General features: G+C 31.4%; 1 long non-coding RNA gene across 1 annotated transcript; it reads left to right on the top strand.

Moving 5' to 3' along the window:
- The first annotated feature begins 345 nt into the window (after positions 1–345).
- Positions 346–18,766, top strand: LOC135193622 (uncharacterized). The gene is made up of 3 exons (XR_010309337.1): positions 346–376; positions 18,237–18,285; positions 18,727–18,766. It is a non-coding gene; the product is annotated as an uncharacterized LOC135193622 (long non-coding RNA).
- The last annotated feature ends 3,923 nt before the right edge of the window (positions 18,767–22,689 follow it).

Below are 22,689 nucleotides of genomic sequence, written 5' to 3'. Positions count from 1 at the left end.
CTTAAAGGATTTATCAAAGAAATTTTTATTTTGCCTCGAAGCGGTCGCCCCCAGGGCAATAACTATAATAGTTAGCGATAATTTTGGTGCGCTTTATTGTGCAAATAAATATTATATCGCGAAATAAAATAAAATATGTCATTAAGCAGACATTCCTACGCCGGATTTTTGAGGTCCGAAATCTTTCATTCTGAACCGGTAGAAGATTTTTGACAATCGCTAAGATTCTTTTTTTCAAATATATACAAACGCGTGTTTGTCTGTTTTCAGAATCGATGAAGTGACGATGCAGCCTAAGGTACATTATAAGTGTTACTGTACTTAATAACGTACACAACTTGCCGGCCGGCGACCTGATGTGCAGGACCTATTTTAGGTAGCAATCTCCGAAAATATATGATAATGTACCTAACCGATAAGACTTACTGTCTTTTGTACTACTACTACGTTACGGCAACATAAATAAATTCAAACATTCATAAAAAAAGGTTTTATGTTAAACTAATTTCACCTGACAGATGTCAGACGTTGTCATACCTGTATATATATAGTTATATAGCAATATTTACGATTAGCTCGACGGTATAGAAGATGTGCCACAGCGCCATCCAGGGGCGAGTTCGATGTTAAAAATACCATCTCCATTAAACAATACATATAATTATGTGTCAACTCTCACGGTAATGGGTCAAACACTGTCGAAGTCACGTGATAAGTCAAATCACAGATCGAATATGAACAGCAATTATCTTCATACTAAATATAATAAATACGAAAATAACCTTGTCTGTCTGTCTGTCTGTAACTCTTGCACGGTCAAAGCACTGAACCGAAATTGATGAAAATTTTATACGAAGCAAGCTTGAACCCTAAGCAAGGGCATAGACCAACCCCTAAAACGCAATTAAAGTCGTGAACGACAACGAGTTACATATAAGTTTAAAAAAATGTCTTGACACTCGTACAAAAATTTCAAATAACGAATTATTCGGAATACAAAAGCCCTGACATATAAAAGGCCACCCCCCAAGTAAATCGGGGGCAAGTATAAGTTGAAATCTAACACTAATGACACGTGGGACTTCCGTCCTCTGACCATTGAGACCACTTCCAGTGGTCAGACTAATATTTATTCAGTGTCTTGTATTAAGGGAGCTATGCATTAACTACAATAAAAACCTTTAAGCATCATAATATTTTACTCAAAGTTTTTAATTTTTATATCCAATATACTTATTATTATTATTTATGTAATTTATTATGTCAATTTATTTTCTATAAAATTGAAAATAAAACCCATAGAAAATATATAAATAATGTAATAGTATCACGATGCTTTATATCGACTGGCTTGACTATAGTAGTTGTGATTTTACACGCTTAAAAATTATAGAATCTGAGACGCGGCAATTGGAATAAGCTCTCTTATCAAATATTTAAATTATATGTATTTAAGTTTTGATTTTAATATGTATAAATCAAAATCAAAATGTACTTTATTCAAGTAGGCTTTTATAAGCACTTTTGAATTGTCATTTAACAAACTATATTAAGTAAAGCTACCACCGGTTCGGAATGTAGATTCAACCGAGAAGAACCGGCAAGAAACTCAGTAGTTACTTTTTTTCAACATCTAAAAATACAGTCATGTTAGTTAAATACAATCATATATGTATGTTATATATCCTGCCTGGAAGTCAATAAGCATTAACTCCACGCTTTTTTATCATCTATATAATCTTGTATCGTATAATATGCCTTCTTTACCAATTTCTTTTTTAGAAATGATTTGAATTTATGAATCGGCAAAGTTAAAAATGTATATCAAGTTTAACATTAATATTTTATTTAAATAAATTTATGTTGTGAGTAGAGTTCGGCGAGTTGAGGTCGTTATTTCTTAAGTTAAAATTAAATAAAGTTCCCGGTAATTCAGCTCGGCAAATGTATTCGATATTTTGTGACCAAGACGTATTACTAATACTAGTACAACTTTTTAACGAAGTCTGTGTGACCATATTTTTAAAATGAATTCTTTGTATTATTAAAATTAACAAACTTAAAAAATATAAAATAAAGAATATTTAATCCGATATTTATGTAATGAATACATAATATTGTAAACTACAATATTTAAGGATAAAAATTCTCAATAAAAATGTAATTTATCCTAATGAACCTAAAATGGTTATGTGTAGAGGAAATGACGATGGACTTATGCTTAAACAAAACATTTCGAAGTAGGCCCATTAAAATTCATTGGATATATTCCCTTTTATTTTAAAGACGATTCGTAAGCAACTTCCCACCATAATATTTCCATAGTTTTAGTTCACTTACAAAATTTATATTGCTATGAAAAAGTCTGTAGACTAAAAACGTCAAGCAAAAATAGTCCTTGTTACTTAAATTATAAGGTTGTAAAATTTAAATAGGTAAGTTTTGTGCTGTAATTGTTATTTTGTGTGGAGTATTATATGGTTTCAAATAATCGCAAAGATATGGGGGTGTGGTTGAATTGTGTCATTTTTATAACCACATTAGGGCGTACATGTACGCGGTCTTATTTTATTGTAAATTAATTCAATATTTGAATTCTTTTTAAATCCACACATTACGAAAATAATTTATAAAACAGATTTATTATATAATTCGTGATTTAAAAAAAAAATTACTTATCATCTAATTTTATCGTATAAAATTAAAAATGTTACAGGTCAGTATGATTTATTTTTTATCATTATAAAGTTTTTTTGTTTAATTTTTTATTTTATTTTGTACCTTTTTTTTTGTTACACAACGGCTCATTGCTCAATGCATTAGATTGAGTTTCATGCACAATATATTGCGCACTCTCGCTAAATGTCGCGTAACGTATCGAACCAACGGCCTGAGCCATTTTAAAAAAAATAGCATTTATTGCTTTGCAACGCTTGATACATCCCCGCTGTGACGAATTTCTTCAATTTTCTTTTACCAAATACGTATAAATCCCGCGTGCAATAAAATTAATGCTAACGCCGAGTTAAAATGAATAATGTACGTTTTGATAATGTTATAAAAGAAAATTTCAAAAGTAGTTGGCAAGTTAGTCTAGAACTATAGACTACGTCTTTTAAACTGGCACAGACAAAAAAATGTGAAATATGTTTAATCTGTTCTAAAGCGTTTTAATACAATTAAAAAAATTGTTGCCTTAATGTTGAAATTAAATTTTAATGAACGTTTAAGTTTTGTGGATTTACTGTATCAAATTCATGTTAAAAATATTTAAAGATTTAGCGTAGAATATACGTAACCGAATTTAGTAAGTTGATTTTACAGCTCATTATTTATAAATAATTAATATATTTTATGTTATGGTAACACAAAACAGATAAAAAATGGTTTTATTAACGGTGTTCTAGAACGTTCTAGAAAGTAACTTTTGAAACACATGATGGTAAGGTAACACTGCCCCTAGATATTTGCAATGTAAGAAACATGAATCTCATATTTTAATTTTATTAACCATTCCTTACATCGTTAATGCGCCACCAACCTAGGAGACCAAAATTGTATACCCCTCGTGCCTGTAGTTGGCTTACTCATCCTTCAAACCGGCACGCAACAACACAAGAATTGCTGTTTGGCGCTAGAATTATGAAACGAGACCTTTCCAGAGGGACCACACGCTTGCAGAAAGCTGCACCACCAGTAATTTTATATTTTATTTTATCCTTTGGTAAGTAATGCTCGTCTGGTTATGAACATGCTATCTTTATTTATGATTCACCGTTCCCGTGTTTATCTCTTGGACCACCTCAGCTCTCCTCATGCATCTAAAGTCTATTCCAATCACAGTATTAAGATGATCGAAATATTTAATATTCTGTGGTACTCATTTTGACGTATTCGTGATAAAATAAATTTTGAATGTCACCGAATGTTTATCTTTAGAATTAAATCTATAATTGATATAAGTAGCTAAATGAAATAGTATTGTTTAATAAATAAGATGAATCAAGAACTGTGTATAAAATAGCGATATGCTAATATCACATGGAATATGCAGATTTAAGGTGAGTTTTTCTCTTCTCCTTCGATTGGAAATGACTGTAGTGACTCGATATAACCATATGAATGTAAAAAGTAATGCATTATGTTTTATAGGCGATAAAAGTATGCGGTGTATAATGTTCCAAGATTAACGTTCCAATTTTAAAAAAGCGAAGATGTTATATTCCTCGTCTGGAAGAGGCAGACGATAAGATACCACATTAACGGCACTCGACCACTATCTGAAACTGAAACGGATCTCTTTAGATTTAATGGGTGATATTTTTTGTTCATGGGTGGGGTCAGAGGTGACGGACCAATGGCGTCGGGACGCCGACGTGAGCCCGTCCCGCTCTGGTAGAGAAGTTCAGGGTGAGATGAAAGATTCTATTCTTGGTTTGAAAGTCTGCTCGTACTGTCGTATAATCGGACAGAAAAGTTCTTACTTTATAATTGTTTTTTATTTTAGTATTAATTAACGTATTCGATACGTCTGTTAATTAAAATTTTATATCAATTGGTATTTCTTCGTAAGATTGAAATTTATTAATAAAGAAAATTATATCATTTAAATATAATTTATACCCTCAGCACTCAGCCCCTACAGACAAACAAACAAATGTTAATACCTAATATGTATTGATATTTATACGGCTTGTATTTGCATAACTTATATATATGATGTTTATGTTATTTCTTAATTAACCCTTCTTAATGTATTTTGGTTACATATAATAATTTAAACACGGGTATAGTATCATGTAAATTTACAATAAGCATAAGAATAAGACGTCACACTCAACTTTCCAAATAATTAAAAATAATCTTTAAATAGTAACCTAACTCTAAAGTCTAGCCACGAATTTGAATCTATTTTTATTGAGGATTATGAAAGCGTGAAAGATGTATAATAATTCATTGAACTGTCAAACAAATCTACCAGTTTTTTTGTGTATCCTTTCATTACACTTGATCACTAACCCTTTAATCAAACAATAAGCACTCGTTACAAAGATAACCCATTCTAAATAAATATATTTTTATTAACTGTTTCATTGATTTTATTAATTTAAAAATAGAACATTCTAAGATTTATGTTTTTATTTTTTTTATTTTGTTGTTTGCTTATGCTTAAAATATTAGGACTTATATGTTTGAATGTACTAAGTGTATTCTTGGCTGTACCGCACGTTGAATAAATCCACATTGGGCTTGCGAGTTTTGGATTACGAGACTTTTGTAAGTCTTTGATTTTTAAGGAAATGTGACTATTGTTGAAAAATATAGGATACTAATTACAGAATAGAAACATAAAAAAAAGTATTACGTTAGGCTCAGGAATTAAAAGGCTTTGTGTGCCTTCTCCTTTGGTACCTTACTCGCCAGATTTTTTCCAGCAAACAGTAATACCTACTACTGATGCGTTCTAGTTTGACAGGTGAGTGAGCAGAGCATAAGACAAGACAGAGCATAAGGTTGAAGAAAAGTTGATTTTGTTCGGAAATAACTATCATGATATGAACTTGCGTAATCTTTAATTAATAGAAATCTGTCTTTCGTTTTTTTTTTTGCAAATTAGTCCAAATTGTAGCATTGACGTCTTTTTTTCATTATTCTTGTAATAAACATTTCTTGTATATTGTAGTTGTTTTTGTAGATGAGTTTTTTTCCTTCAAGCTTATTTATTGAATATAAAAATATATTTATATGAGTCATCAATCCGCCATAATAAAACTATCATTGACCGAATGAGCTACAGAAGTTTTTTAAACGCTGCAAGTCTTCTTTACGATAATTCCCTATCGAATAGTATAATTTAAACTAAAACAGCTCCCCGGAGAATGGTTCGTGTTTATAGTTTCCCTTCATACAGCGCACATCAGCCGTGATATTCAGCTTCGAACAAATCACTGAACCACGAAAATAAACAAAAATCTTGTAAAAAAAAATCATTCCCCACAATTAAAAAAAGCCGAAAGTTATTTAGATTTCCATAAATACTCTACATGCCTTTTTTGAGATATATCTTCCTGGCGACTTTTTTCTTATGTTTAGTGTTGCGGTTCGGTGGAATATTTATCGATGGAATTAATAAATTTTAAATAAATATATTGTGTAATAGCGCTTTTCCACTGTTTTCGTATTTTATTGTATATCGTTCATTGATATTCTTAATGCTTTTTTAAATAATTTGAATATAGATATTAATAAATATCAATATAAATATATTTTATAAAATCATTTTCAAATAATGTATAAATAAAAAATATATAAAAATAGTTACTATTACAGAAACATTAAGAATGGATGTGGATGAGATTAAGGTATAATAAAAATTTAATTAAAAAAATTGTCGATATCGATAAATTCGAATCATATCACATTCCTATTCGAATGTTTTACAACACGCGCATTGTATTTGGTTTTCAGATCCACGCGTACGTAACTGTCGACATAAATCGTGAAAGTCGCCGCTTCCGACAAATGCTCACATCACTAATGACATTTTGTTCTCGATTATACAAACTAATAAACTAGTGATGGCTTTAGAGTATTTAAAAAAGCAATTTGTTTTTTTTTTCTTACGTTTTTGGGCGGAGAAAAATTTAATTCGGCTCGTAACTATGTAATTATTTTTTATTTAACAAATTAATGAATATTAAAATTTAGTAAAATCTTTACTGTTTTTTAAGTCTTTTAAAATATTTGTATTTAAGTTGCTCATTTTCACAATACCTAACCTAACTAACTTAATTTTAAGTAACGTTATCGAGAAGCATATTCTAGTAGGCAGCTTTAATAAATTATCTTATCAGTTAAATGAAGTCGAATGGAAGAATGGAAAGAATGGAAAGAATGGAAATGAAGGATCTTGCCAAAATACGGAAGAGGGATAGAGAACTCTGATAGCGACTATTTTTGTATAATTATGTTTCGAATAATATAATTCTATAATAATTCATTATTTTTTACAATGGGAAATTCTGTTAGCGATTTTGCATCTATCCTACGCGGTCATGATTTGTGACGTAGTTGATTTAATTATAATTTGTAGGTACAGACACATTTAAGTTCAATGTAAATATTTTGACATAAATAAAAGAAACTATTACTACTATATTACTAATAGTACTAATCAAGCAGAATGTCAAATTCTAGTCCAACTTCACAAGTCGCTTACGTCATGCTAAGGAATGACAAGTTTGAGTTTTCTAAAGAAATTCGTCAAAACATCGCGGTGTTATGCAACTGAGATATTTATTTTAATCGAGATCAAAATATTCTTTATTAATGTAGGATCATAAAAGCCCTTTTGAATCGTCGTGTTACAGACATGAATTAAATATTTAATTAGATTCTACCGACAAGTACCGGCAAAAAACTCAGTAGTTACTCTTTTCCACCATTTCAATTACAGAGTATGTCAAAATGATAAATAGAAATACTAATTTACTAATCAGCTCAATATTTTGTTGTCTTGCTTGTACAACAATAAAATAAATATATTTATTGACGTATAAACAACATTTTCATTGTTGTATGTTTCAGATAATGCATTGTTTACATCGTCATAATAATAAACTTTGAAAATAAATGTCTGTGTCATCGTAAAACAATAAATAAAACACGTAGGTATATTTAATTTAAAACAAAAACATTTTTAAATAATAAATATTATAATTAATTAATATATTTACTATATTTATAATCCAAATATTAATATATATTGCTTTACTTGTATTTAATGAGTGTTAAAGCCTTGATGTTAACAAAATATTAGGCAAATAATAATCACTTGGTGGTACGGCGTTGTGCAAGCCCGTCTGGATAGGTACCACCCACTCATCAGATATTCTACCGCCAAACAGCAGTACTCAGTATTATTGTGTTCCGGTTTGAAGGGTGAGTGAGCCAGTGTAACTACAGGCACAAGGGACATAACATATTAGTTCCCAAGTTCGGTGGCGCATTGGTGATGTAAGGAGTGGTTAATATTTCTTAAAGCGCCATTGCCCATTGCCTATGGGTGGTAGTGATCCAATTGCTCGTCCGCCTACTGATATCATGGAAAAAAGACTAAAATTGAAATACCTACTTTAGATACATCATACTTCCTATTTAAGCTTAAATACTTATCGCATCGCATAAAAATATTATATATTCAAATTAATACAGGACTTAAAGACAATATGATTTAAATCGATGAATATTTTAGTCATTCTTTTTTAAAAGCAATTAAAAATATTTAAATAAGTATGAACAATAAAATTGTATAATATATTACAAAACTGGTTTCTTCCACTTGCGTCCCGTTGAAGTGATCTTTGGAGACAGGCATCGCGTGGTCAGAGCGTGGCCGACGTATTAATTCAAGAGATAATGTAACGTTTATAAATAACACGTTTTAATCCCCTTAGTTACATTATCATCTCAATGAGATGAAAGGCTTAAGCGTGCGTTGTGATCAATGCTACAACGAGAATTTATAGGATCAGGTCACCCGAGATAGGGTTAGCATAATCATTTGTTACAGAATAATTTATCGATATATCGATAAAATTATTTAAAGTAAACGACGGTTACTTTTTATATGTATTTCGTAACCGCTAATATCGAAAATTGAACGAAGGACAAGCAAAGGTCGAACGACTAAAGATTAATGATAGACAAGTATCATACAAAACAATCTCGCTCGTAGTTCTCAAGACCGTAGCTCACCGCACCCCGTACGAACGACGACTCGAGCTCATTCATCAATATTCAAGAAAATCCACTTTCTACTCAACTAGTACAACAATTCACGTATGAACATAAATCGTAACAAAGTTTCGCGGCGCTATTATCCGCGAATTCTCACAATGCCGGGGATCGAACCCGAGCCATTAATTATAAATTCTGGACGCGGTCTTATGATGTATCGAGCATTGTCCGGCAAAGGTCACCGCTTGACCCGTGAGAAAAGCGAACACTGAAAAAAAATAAAAATAATGATTCCATATTTAAAATCGCGCGACCCTAAAATTTGAATATCCCCTTCAAAACATGTAAGGTCCGTTAAGAAAACACTTATTGTGCGGACCGGTCATCTTTTGTGTGCAAATAATTTATTCTGTCGCATGTACGGCGCGGCGCGGTGCAGTGTCATCGTATTATTATTCAAATGCGAGCAGGTGCTGCCGGACGCAAACAGAACTGACCTTCGATTCCGTAATCTACTTAGGTCTTGTGATTGGTCGAGAATTTTAAATTTCGAATATATTTAAAAATAAATAGTTGCCTACGTCATTAATTATTATGCCATTAAATATTATTATTGGAAATTAAATTAAGAATGTATCCGTCTGTCTAATTTCGTATAAAATGAATTAAGTGCAACATTAAAGATAAAAAGATTAAAACTAATATACAAAAGACAACAAACATACAATAGTAAGTAAAAAACCTGTGTTTTTATTTAAAATTATCAACGTAAATATTCTCACTTGCTTACTTGCGTCTGAAATAATTCAAAATACACACATGACACAGTGACAGCTTCTATATTATTATGAATTACATTTTTATATAAAAAAAAATATTGGTATTTTACGGTTGTTTTTTATGATGAAATTAAAGAAATTATAGAAATGAATAATTGAATTAATAAAATATTTGAAACATTATTAGCAGACTTTCATCTTTTATATCACGCAAAACAATTATAAATCGCCCCTATTTTACTTTGCCGTTAGACGACGTTTGTACGTTAAAAAAAAAAAACTTTATTTTTAAAAATGTGTGTTGGTTTTTTTTTTATTAATAGAAACTTACATAAAAAACCCCAAAAATGTAACATTATATAAGTTCTAACTTTAAACCTAAACAATATTTGTAGTGGCAGGGGAAGTACGGTCGGATCGCTAGTATAAATATATTACAAGAGCAATATTTGCAATATTCAACACAACCAAAATCCGTTTGCTCTCAATAGCCTCTATCAACAAGCCAACTTATTCATGGAGATAGCCGCTTTCCCGAAAAGAGGGAAATTTTTCCACAAAGGCGGACCATCCATCAATGGGATTACATGAGTGATCGCCGTTCTTCACTTTAATCATCGGACCCCGGGGACCGCTTCTGTATCAAAATTATAATGTCCAACTAAAGGACGGAATTGATTTCTCGTTTATATTGCTACTTGTCTGAAACAGCAGGGAGGTTTTACACGTATTACAAAAAATGCGAAAGCGAATTTTATTACGCTTTTAAGTCTTAACATTGTTAGTACAGAAAATAATTTAGAGTATCTAACACCTGCCCCCCCCCCTCATATGCGGGCGGATTTTAGTTAATAATAATAAATTAGGTTTTACTTAGTTTTTTTAGCATATAGTTAAATGGACGAGCATAGCGTTGACTCATTCCTTACATCGTCAATTAGCCACTAACCAATTTAAACTCAGATGTCCTCTCACGATTTTGGCCATAGTGGCAAGATGACAAGAAAGAATAGCCAACTGCGCAGGACATAATACGAGTATTATAGTACAATTTAGCCTAGGCCACTACATCTGCGGTCTTCCACGCTAAATGCTAAATGCTAAACGATGCATGTAACTATAGTGCGATTTATAATCTAACCAGTCTTGGTATTTTTATCAAAACTGAAAATCTTATCATGAAAATACCTAGATTAGTAAGGAGCCCTACGAAATGGTAATATTTGACATTAAAACAAACGACACGGCGAGTCAATACTGAGTCCCGGTAATCCGCTCGGGGTTAGACGCAAATCCTTGGCCACGGATGCTGCGTACATTACCCGTTTACTCGGATCACGCCAACCCTTTGTGAATCTGATTTACAAGTAATTGTGAGTTTCCATTGTCACATTTTTTTCTTTTGTGAGTCATATTTTTACGTTTTATATTATCAGTACCAGTTCACTCACATATATAAACCATAATATCAAACTTAAACGTGAATAATTGTCGTGACATTAAAAGTATTAACAATAATGTCCCATACCTGGCTAAAAAACCTCATTCCTCTCAGGTGAAGCTTTTGAGTTTAAATCACCAAGCAGGTCCACAGGTGTAGTATATATTGTTCCTGCACGAGCATGAGATTATAAACACATTTTAAGCACACGAAAATTTATGATGTTAGCTCAATTTTGAGCTCCATGGCTTCTGTTATTACTCACGTAGCCGTATGTGTTGGGACAGCTCTGCTCTTCGGTTGATATGCCAAATATACTATAGGTCAAACGCCGAATAACCTAGTCCAAAAAAAAAAACGTAAAATGGAACTAATAACACGTATATAATAATGGAACTAATAACTAGTAAAATGGATACTAACAGTGATGGACGCACAGACGTACCCTTTAACCAAGGCTCGTAAAATTTTATCTTAAGATCATTCCTCTTCAATCTACAGATATTTTCTCAATGGCTTATTTATACCACCCTACATTTGAGATGAATTTAAATATAAAGTTGCTAAAATAAACGGAGATAACAACTATAATTGTGGGAAAAATTATAATTGTAATCTATTGTAAAATTGTACGTATCTTTCTCTTATATTAATATGAATGCGCTGGCTGCATCATTTTGCCTCTCGAGAAGTTTCATTTTCTTTGCAAGCTCTTCTCTTGAAACTCTCTGCTCTGGATAAAGGTTATTTATATTTTGGGATAAGAATGTACCTATGTAATTTATTAAAAAGAAAGTGTTCTCGTGATTTTTAGATTAAAATTTGGAAATTGAAAATTCAAATAAAAATCGAAATTCAAATTTTAGCTGCCAAGCTCAAAATTGTATTGTTACAGCCAGTTGACCAACTGATTTAAAGAGTTTCATTCGTTGCACATAATTTGAAAAATCCGTTGAGTTTTTTAGAAAAAAAAAACAACTTTATTTTATACTTTTAAATGTGGTTACTAATGATCCAAAAATAAATATTTAAAAGTAAACATAATTATAACTATAATATATTTAATAATTGTAAACACTTTTAGCGTATATATATTATTAATATAAGCAATTTCTTGCAAACGCTCTTGATAAATAAATCCTTGGGAAAATGTTCAAATCGTCAGCACCATCAAGGAAGGGCTTAACAGATGAACATAACAATCACACTTTTAAAAATTATAATATTATAGTAGGGTTTTTGTCTGTATGCTATAAATATTACGGCTGCATGGAATTAAGTGAAAAGTCATTTTAAAATGACCCCCTGATATTATGGATTTACTTGGAATAGGAGTCCACCTTTAATTGGCTATAGATTGGTGAAAAATATATTTATTGTTAATTCTCACATTTTTAAGTCTAATATAATAAGCTCTTTAACTCGAGTAATAAAAAAACAATCAATAGTTTTGGTTATACTAAAACCAAAAAGTGACAATTGCCGATATATAATACTTTAGATATTTGAATTAGGTACAAGTCTGTTTTTGTGCCGGCTGAGACCAACGGCTGTGATTACATGGAACTGTATCATTTTTTAAAGCGCAAAACTCAGTACATACTCAAAATACCTTAAAAGTGCGTTAAAAACGGCTTTATATGCCATGGATTCAAGGTCTCCCAAACAATTTTTTTTCGAAATCATTGATTGATTATATCATTGTGTTCAATTAATCTTGCTTGTATCTTTCTCAGGGATAAACTAATTATATAAAATTATTATTTTAATTATATCAAGTAAAATATATCCCGAACCATTTTTGCATGGTCAGTAATTTCAAATGACATTTTTTATTTATAGCGCGTGAGAATTTAGATTTTCGGGGGGTTGCTTGTGGACGGGGACAGATTATATATTTTGAAGGTATTCGATATTTAAATAAAAGTATTCGAGAATTTCATTGGTTAACGTATTATTCTTATTTTCACAATAATAATTAATTTTTATTAAAACAAAAAATCAAATAAACGGAATTGTATAATGTATAATAACTAAATTGATTCAATATATACAAAATATAAATGTGTTGCTAAGGTTATAATAAAACGGTTATATCGTTAGCTTTTTTGATAACATTTGAATGTAAGAAATATTCAGGTATATGCAGTTTCATTAATATTAATATTGTGTGGATTAATAAATGCATATTGTTTTATTGTATCTGATTTCATAAAAAGATTATATTGTTTTCGAACGTTAATCGTATTTTTTTTTTGGTTATACAAGATTTTTCCCGCGTTAATATGAAATAAAATGTCTGTCACCGATTTAATGTAAATTTGTCAATTTTGTCAAATATTCTGACCTCGTGTTGATAAAATACTACTACACAAAAATACTAAACATTGCTGTTAGGCGGTAGAGTATCTATTGAGTGGGTGATACCCAGACGGACTTGCACAAAGGCCTACCAAATATTACTTTATTACAAATTAAAGTACCTTGTCAAATTATTTCAATTAATAAAAATAAAGTTATTTGCAATAATATAAGCATAAATTGACATTGTACAATATAAACAGTATAAGGAGGGCACTTTTGTAAATATTAATCTCGTAAAAGTCATCCGTCTGCCCTCTTTGATGGATAGGGGTAGGATATTGAGGCAATATCCCTGATCTTTTTTGCCGTTCAAAAATTCATAACTACGACGACTGCACTCGTCTAATATTATTTATATTACTTCTAGTTTCTTAAAAACATAATTTTAAAATTAAACCAAATTTACTTTTAATTTTACAACACGGCGATAACGACATTATAAAATAAGTTTTTAATACAGAAAAAAAATATATTTGTAATTTAAATTTAAAAAAAAATACAATGATTATGTTAATTTATAGTGTATGCAAAAAGAGTCAAGTAGGAACAACAATTCCATTATACATTATAATATAATTTTATTAAATATTATAAATATCGGTAAAATTAATTCATCTTGAGAGCTCGTAATAATTTACATAGTTGTCTTATTCTTTATTTTAGAAGTAAATATGTATATAAAAATATTTATTTACATAATAATTATTAACTTCGGTCCTTAATTGTATATATTCAATTGTGAATTAAAAATAATTACTGTATAAAGCTTGACCGCGTGCAATGGGGCCACCATTTCCGCGTTGGATCGCAATTCCGATCCTGGGCAAAAAAAGGAAACAGTCCTCCTGTCACGAGTGGCAATGAGCCGAGGTGTTACATATGAAAATAAACCAAACCTTTATTTAGTATATTATTGAATAATATTCATTTAATCAATTATCTAAAACAAAAACAATATTATATTATAATTGTTCGATATCAGAATCAAATGTAAACACGTACGTTATCGATTCAGAATAACTGGATTATAATTCCGTGGCAAGATTTAACTCACACGGACGTTTGCACTTGTAGTAATGTATTTTTTTAAAGTTAAACAATATTAGGAACGAAAACCCGTTTTTACAGATTACCACGGACAACCAACGAATAAAAAAAAATTGGAGCATTTAAAAATAATAATTGTTTTGCATATCTAAAAAAATAAGTTACACTGAAACCACACTTCAATTAGATTTATTGGAACATAAAATGACGTCTAGAAAAATCTATGATAAAAAAAACCGAAGTAGCATCACAAGACAGCTGGTCAATATTTTAAAAAAATCAGTAAAAGGCTCGGTTCGAAAAAAAGTCGTTAACAAGAAGGGCGTGAGACAGTTTTTTTTTTTAATTTAAAATAGAGCTTGTTAGTGGTCACCGCTTTTTTCCCTTCGACAAAAGTTAGGCAAATTTGTACAACACTTACATTTAGTGGCTGAGAAAACATTTTTTATTCACAGATTAAATATTTATGGGCTGCTTATACTATTGATATTTTTTTCTTTCATTTCATCTCTTATAAAAAAAGCGTAGACCTTAGAATATGTTACCAGTATAAAAAATATTGTTTTTATTTTATAATGCGAACAAATGGAATTATTATATATTGATTTGATGAGACAGTCATGATAAAACTAATCAACCAAAATTCGTATATGATCAGCAATATATATACATATATATATATTTGGTAGAGTTCAACGACTTCTGTCTTAGTTTAAGTTAGACAATATGGGATAACAATCATTAGGTATGTTATTACGTCTCATGAGCTTGAATGGTGTCTCCAATACAACTAGGATATTAAATAAAAAATATATATACTTATTAGCTGAACCTGCGGCTTTATCCGCGCGAAATTTATAAAAGACAAACTTCCAAACTCGTTTTACCCCTTAGGACTGGAGTTTCGTAAAATCCGTTGTCGGATGTGCCCTATAAGGAACCTGCCTGCCAAATTTCTATTTTGTGGGTGTGGAGAGCCGAGATGGCCCAGTGGTAAGAACGCGTGCATCTTAACCGATGATTTCGGGTTCAAACCCAGGCAAGCACCACTGAATTTTCATGTGCTTATTTTGTGTTTATAATTCATCTCGTGCTCGGCGGTGAAGGAAAACATCGTGAGGAAACCTGCATGTGTCTAATTTCAACGAAATTCTGCCACATGTGCATTCCACCAACCGCCCGCATTGGAGCAGCGTAGTGGAATATGCTCCAAACCTTCTCCTCAAAGGGAGAGGAGGCCTTAGCCCAGCAGTGGGAAATTTACAGGCTGCTAATGTAATGTAAAAAATGTAATGTTATATGTGGTGTTATAGTTTCCGAGATTTCGTGATTAATCAGAGAATGTTATTTCGTTTTTATATATTATGAGTACCTATGTCAGATTAACTCTTTTTGATACTTAAAACATGGAATACTTTTTATTCTGGTACCTATATAAAAACAGTTCTACATCCATAATTATTTACTTACATATTCATGGGTTTCAAATATCAAAACAAAGGTTAAATGTCATCCATAAAAACATTAAAGTTGACAAAGACTAAGAAAGATGAGAATTTTATTAGAATAACCTAGCTAGGTAAAATACGTTTTGATATTGTATATGATTGAAAACAAGATAAACTTGGTCTTTGTGATAGATATCACAAAGGCTACCTCTGAGCTCGATAAGATCAGACAAGTCCTATTTTCTAAGCAAACATGCCGGCAAAGGACACACGACCACAGCAAAGGTGCACCTCGACCCATTGTCCGACCTCCTTGGCTGCACAAACTACTGGCACAAAATATAATTGCCTTAGCCCCTCCGTCTATTCTTATTTTGAATTATAAAAAAAAATTAAGTTGTGACGGTATTCAAAACATACGTCACTTTCTGTATCGATTTATCGCGTCACGAATCGGAATGTCCTTCCATTGTGGCGAAGTTTTCGGACGGAATCCCTTATTAGCTTAACCGTGAAGTCGCCGACAGTTCCCATGACGAGTGAATTTGTTTTTTTCTAAAATTACTACGATTTCTGGACGACATTGCATTGTTGTCGCGAATAGTTTTCGGAAGTGAAACGGATTAGTTCCGTTATCTCGCTGGACATTTTACGTTAAGTTATATTTTACGAAATGGGAATTTTATTCAAATCAACCCCTAAAATAACGTTGCATCGAATTGTACGGTACATTTATTTTCTAGATTTATGTTTGAGTGGATTTCAAGGAAACATTTTGCATCCATATTTAAATAAAGTACATTTATACGTCGATATTATTAGTGGCTTATTATTATGTACAATATGATATTTTTAATTATAAAGCAAAAAAAGTCTTCCATGAATATCAATTGTGGGTACAAAGAGTACCCTATGGTTCATAACAATTCAGTCGATAGGGCGGTCTCTGATTACGTCGGTAACAAAAGTCTAGATGTTACAGATAACCCGGTAGCCACAATGCTGGGCGCATTACACCCCTCGGCGGTTTTAGGGTTACCAAAAACAAACTAATTGGTACACAACTGTATAACTTAGCAAACTTTTCATAATTTTACATCTCATAAATTCGTTAATTGTAATTTAGCAATCAACCGCATGACAGCTAATGTAATTAATTTAATATTATATATTTATAGACATTAAACATTTTTTGGAACAACCTATATACTAAATGTAATCTTTTATTTAAGCTGTGAACAGTAACATATAAAAATTAGTATAGAAACTAGATAATTATGATATAATATATATAATTAAACTTACATGTGTGCATCATAAGTGCTAAAAGTATTTACATAATTTCAGGTCAACGGGGTTAGAAATATATTTACAACACAAATACACATATACATATTACATACCAGTATACTTAGATCTAAACCAAATTACGAGTTCAAATCTGGGCACAAACCAATGAGACCTTTGCCCAACAACGGGACATCGTTTACAAAAAACCAATTATCAAACCCTTTATGCTAAAATTTGATAAAATGTCTCATTTGAAATTTATATTTTTTCCGTTAAATCATAATATTTTTTTAAAATGGTTATAATGATTTAAAATTAATTATAAATATCATCTGACACAACCCTATATCCGCCACAAAAGGTTGCGATGAAGCCCACGCAATGAGTGACATAATAACCGACGAACTGATCACAGATAAGCTATTAATTTGGCTCAAGTATCCCATTCTATATCAAAATTATAGCAGAAACTTTTAATCTCACACAAACCGCGCAAAGTAGACTCTACTCGATTATAAATAAGGTTCAAAACGGATTGATGCTTAACCCCCACCTAACTTTGTTTGAAATTGATATGAAACGGTATTGTGAAGACACACAATGACTATATTGTTTTTCTATTTAGGTCTACGAATACGTTCCGCTGATTAGGCTGTGCCCTTGAGGTTTGCTTGATTGATTAATATTCAAATTAACCCGACTTCTATACAGCAAGAATTATTTTTAGAACCTTTGTCGTTTTATTGTTCGAATATGAAATTTTATTTAATTGAATGAATTAATAATAATTATATATGATGACCTTGTTGATTTTAGTTCGCTGGTTCAATTCCAGGCAAGAATGGGTTTCACGGAATTTGTGTTTATGATTTGTTACAGTCCAGTGAGATACCATCCGAGAGATATTAAACGTACGTCGTCGCTAGAAACGCCACATGTGGTTCACCAACCCGCACTGATGCACCCTGGTGGAATAGGCTCCAAATCTTCTACTTAATCAGATCTAATCTTTGTTTTAGCTAGTAATATATTAAATACATACCAACGAATTTGCGATATCAAGCTTGTGCCATACAATTGTTAGATTAGCTAAATAATTTGTATGGTTCAATTATGATAATGTTTCAGGTCAGTCGAAGGTGTGAAGACGTATACAATTTTAGGGTCAGAGGCCGTGGTACGATTAGTGCAAATTGCTTATAAGTATTATGTGGAATGCCCCATCGCAATTAAAGGGTTAATGCTGGCTTCTAATGAATTTTATTACGCGTTAACACGAGATGTTCTATATTCAATTTAATTTCAACTTTATCGTAAAGATTATGTAAGGAAGGTGTTTATGTTTGTTATCAATTTGAAAATTAAATATAGAATGTGTTCTATTTTCGAAGCTCAGATGTTGATCAAAATGTCACCTTATTGACATTTCGTTATTTTGGTTTTTTAAAAGTATGTATGTGTGCGTGCCTTTATATGTGTACAGATCGTGTTTCTTTTGTCTCGCAAATAAGAAAAAAATATGAAATCGACTTCAAACCAATATCATTCGACGCAGAATAGTAGGTATAAACAACAATTTAGTTCCATTATCTTAGACGCTGTTTTTTAAATTTCCTAGCTGCGTACTGCGTGTATGGAAAAATGAGGTGTTCGAAGTATGTTTAACGGTGAGTAGACAGTGTAGACAGACCAAATCGCAAATCGACCATCATTCAACATATTTATTTTCGAAACAGAAAAAGAAACCGCAACATATATTGACGACCTCCGTGGTCGAGTAGTGTGTACACCGGTTTTCATGGGTACGCCACTCCGAGGTCCCGGGTTCGATTCCCGGCCGAGTCGATGTAGAAAGAGTTTAGTTTTCTATGTTGTCTTGGGTCTGAGTGTTTGTGGTACCGTCGTTACTTCTGATTTTCCATAACACAAGTGCTTTAGCTACTTACATTGGGATCAGAGTAATGTATGTGATGTTGTCCAATATATAAAATGTGCTAAATTTCAATCCAATTGGTTAGGTAGTACTAGTTCAAACTTAGATAGAAATTTATATTTTTAAAGTAAATCGTAAGACATTGGCCAGGATCAACTATGACATATTTTGAACTACAACTTCCCCCAAGAAATTATATCTTTACGGTTCCTGACTTAGAAGATGTGGCATAAAAACAATGACACGGCACTAAGGCGGGGAATCTTGACAAATTTACGACGGTTTTTGCCATCCTTTTTCGGTCAGAATACCGGTTTTTATGGATTCCGTAAGTGTCGAACGGTTTACCGATTTTGATTTTTTTTCAGCATTTCGGTGAAAGATTATCGACCCGAGTCGAGGTGCTAACTCAATTTTATCGGAAATTCTCTTTGACATTTGGTTAAGTTTATTAATGTGATATTCGATACTGAGATTATAATCTTAAGACAAAGATATTAGGAAAAATTTAAATAAAGTTAAGAAGTGAAGAAACTAACAATTTGCAAATTTTTACTAATATTCAACTTATTAGATTATAATTTTTAAAAGAAAATTTCAATAATCGGGCAGTTTTACTGCAGGGACATGACATCTTAGTTCCCAAGGTTGGTGGGATTGCACGTATATCTATGTGTGCTGGTGACCACTTATCATAGATGGCCAATTTGCTGCCTGCATCAAATTAAAAAAAAACACTGATGGGCCCTGATCCTCATGGTGATAAGTTTTTTCAGTTCATTTCACTTACTCCATATTTATTTATTACAATTATTCTTTTCTAGTTGGATAACTAATAAATTAAAGTATACGTTACGTATAAGATATACTTCTGTGACTTCTCTTTCTTATATGAGATTCGTAATGATTCCCAAAGGAAATGATAAAAATAATGTTCTTCTGTTTAATTATCATCGTTTAGACTCTGTAATTGACAATCTTCGAGTTATTGAAAGATAAAAAATGTTTGATAAAAAAGGCGAAGATGCAGTACTTATTACTTAACTTATTAGCACTGCTTTTGTATAGATCACAAAAAAATTAATATATATATTTAAAAAAAATAACATATAGGTCTTAAGTCGTTGCTACAAAGGGGACGTACGTAACTAGTTCATTAGATTACAAGAATAATATTTTCGGTTCTCGAATTTCATTCATAGGTATATGATGCTGATAAAAAAAATCTTTTGATACAAAACACAGAAACCCGTTGAAATGCCACGTGCTTACGCGCAGCATCCAACCCTTACTAACTGTTAACCCGTAAACGCGTGCAGGGATCAATAAGACCCACCTTCGAGATGCTTCCCCTATCTCGTTTATCTTAAGCACAATCCCTCTTTATCCCTTTCACGTAAGGGTTAGGGAACTAGAATCGTGCGCATGGATTCTGTAATGTACCACGTGCCCTTTGTTCAGATAAAAAGACCCGTTATTGTTGAAACCTTTACATAAAGCTGAATAGTTCGTTCCTTCGTCTTATGATACGTACATAACTTTTATTTGTGTTAAGATAAGAAGTCTAAGCTACTAAGGTATTAGCGTATCGTTGTCACATTATAATTATACATCGTGAAAGCCCAAAACTCCAAATCAAGTTATGAAACCATAAATTCCCAGAACGTATTTCAAACACGTGAGCTCAAACCGTGGGACCACACAGGCCGATTGAATAAAACAACAATATGTAGGCAAATCCGAAAACAAGATTCCTTTCTTCATCAATATTCACAATATTAGTTGAAGCCCCTTTATTTAAAAACATTTTTTTGTACTGGTTTCGTAACGACTTTTTTCTACGTCGAAAAGACGACGGTAACCTATGACCTTCCTTCGAGACCCTTTAACAGGCAACGGTTGAAATCTAGTTTTGTATAAAAAAGTGTCTCGTCTTGTTCAACGGTATTTGAATGGAACGCGTCTGAAATGGATTTTACATGAACGTATTATATTTTATAGAAGTATATATTAAATAGATCTAGTTATGGCGTCTGTGTGTGTTTCGTACCGTTACCGCTCTGTTACAGTTAGTGTGCGTGAGACGATTACCAAAAAAAATTCAAATTTGATTATTTTATTAGCTTAGTTTTTAGTGTTAGGTGTAATTTAACGTTGAGGGGCGCGCCTTTGTCAGTGAATAATTCTAAATCATAGACAATAGTATACAAAATATGTAAATTTTAATTAAATGTCCATTTAAACTCTGGGAAATTAATAAAATTTCAAGATATTATTTGTGTTTATAATTCATCTAACCTTATGTAACCTACATTTGCCGGACGAAACGCGGTAAAATAAGCTCCAGAACTTGCTTCTCAAAAATAATAGTATGCCTTAGCCCAGCAGCGGGCTATATACAATTTGTATACTGTATTTATAATTATAAATTTTTACTCAATAAAGGTATTATGAATATTTTCTGTTTCGATCTCTTTCTGTAAATCGATAAAGCAATATGAAAATATTTTATAATATATAAACAATTTCAAATCTAATTCCAGATGACTGTACATGTACTGTATTAAATAAATACTCAACCGCCGTTTGTTTTTCACGACTTTAATTTAAAGTTTGATTCTAAATATTCTATTATTTACTAAAGTATTATGAGCACTTCTATCTTGAAGTATTTATCTTGCGTTCATTAATAACACTTATCATAAGTCTATTAATATCTATTAATCACCACGATCTTAAAACACGCGACTGTTACAAGCACCATAAAAAACCTTCTCGGTTTTACGTGCAAAAAATCCCCAAGGATTTATACACAATAGTCCCAGGATGCTCCCGTTAAGTAACCCAATTTTTGCACCATAAATAAAAAGAAAAAAAAACATGTACAAAAGATAACGGTCTTCTGTAAATTTTTTTTCAGGGTTCGAGGATGTATGAATTAATTTGTGTTACGCCCCGATGCTTACACACAAAGTGCGTATTGAGAGCGAAAATTAGCCCACATTCATAGATATTTTTTATCTGTTTAAAAAAAAAACGAAACTTTTTATTCATTCTAATATTTTGTGACAATATTGACAGATCCAGCCCGCTCCGACGTTTTAAGACAGGATCGAGTATTTGTAAATAATCCCATTGAAAATTAATTCCATTCTTAGAGACGATCTCGTGGACGGCTGATTGAGTTTATTGTTAAAAGTTTTTACAACTTAAACAAGACCGCTCTGATTTTAGAAAATAATTTTTAGAATAATTACGAAGTATTTCTATTTTTGATGTTTGATTTAATTAAAATATTACATTAGGTGCTCTCAAGTTTTTGTTACTGCAGATGTCATACAAAATACTTTTTAAGCTGTAGATGTAATTAATGAGCGCGTTTAAAAATGGAATTCTATTCAACGGTAAAATATTATTTTCAAATGGATTTCCTTTTTAAATTAACTAGTAACAAATTTGATTAACCTATGACAATAAAATTGTTTTAATTTTATAAATAATTTAATCGTAAATACATACTGATTTAATTTCGCAATAAATAGGTATGTATTTTAATAATAGTGTATCAAATATGAAGAAAAAGTAAATTATGCTTACATATTATTTTCAGTCTGTTCCACTTCTGGACTCTACTCTCTTTCCATCATT

The sequence above is a fragment of the Vanessa tameamea genome, chromosome 14 (genome assembly GCF_037043105.1).
Source record: "Vanessa tameamea isolate UH-Manoa-2023 chromosome 14, ilVanTame1 primary haplotype, whole genome shotgun sequence".
NCBI classification, from domain to species: Eukaryota; Metazoa; Arthropoda; class Insecta; order Lepidoptera; family Nymphalidae; genus Vanessa; species Vanessa tameamea.
Note: the sequence above shows the minus strand (reverse complement) of the source record. Positions and strands in the feature narration are given on the sequence as shown.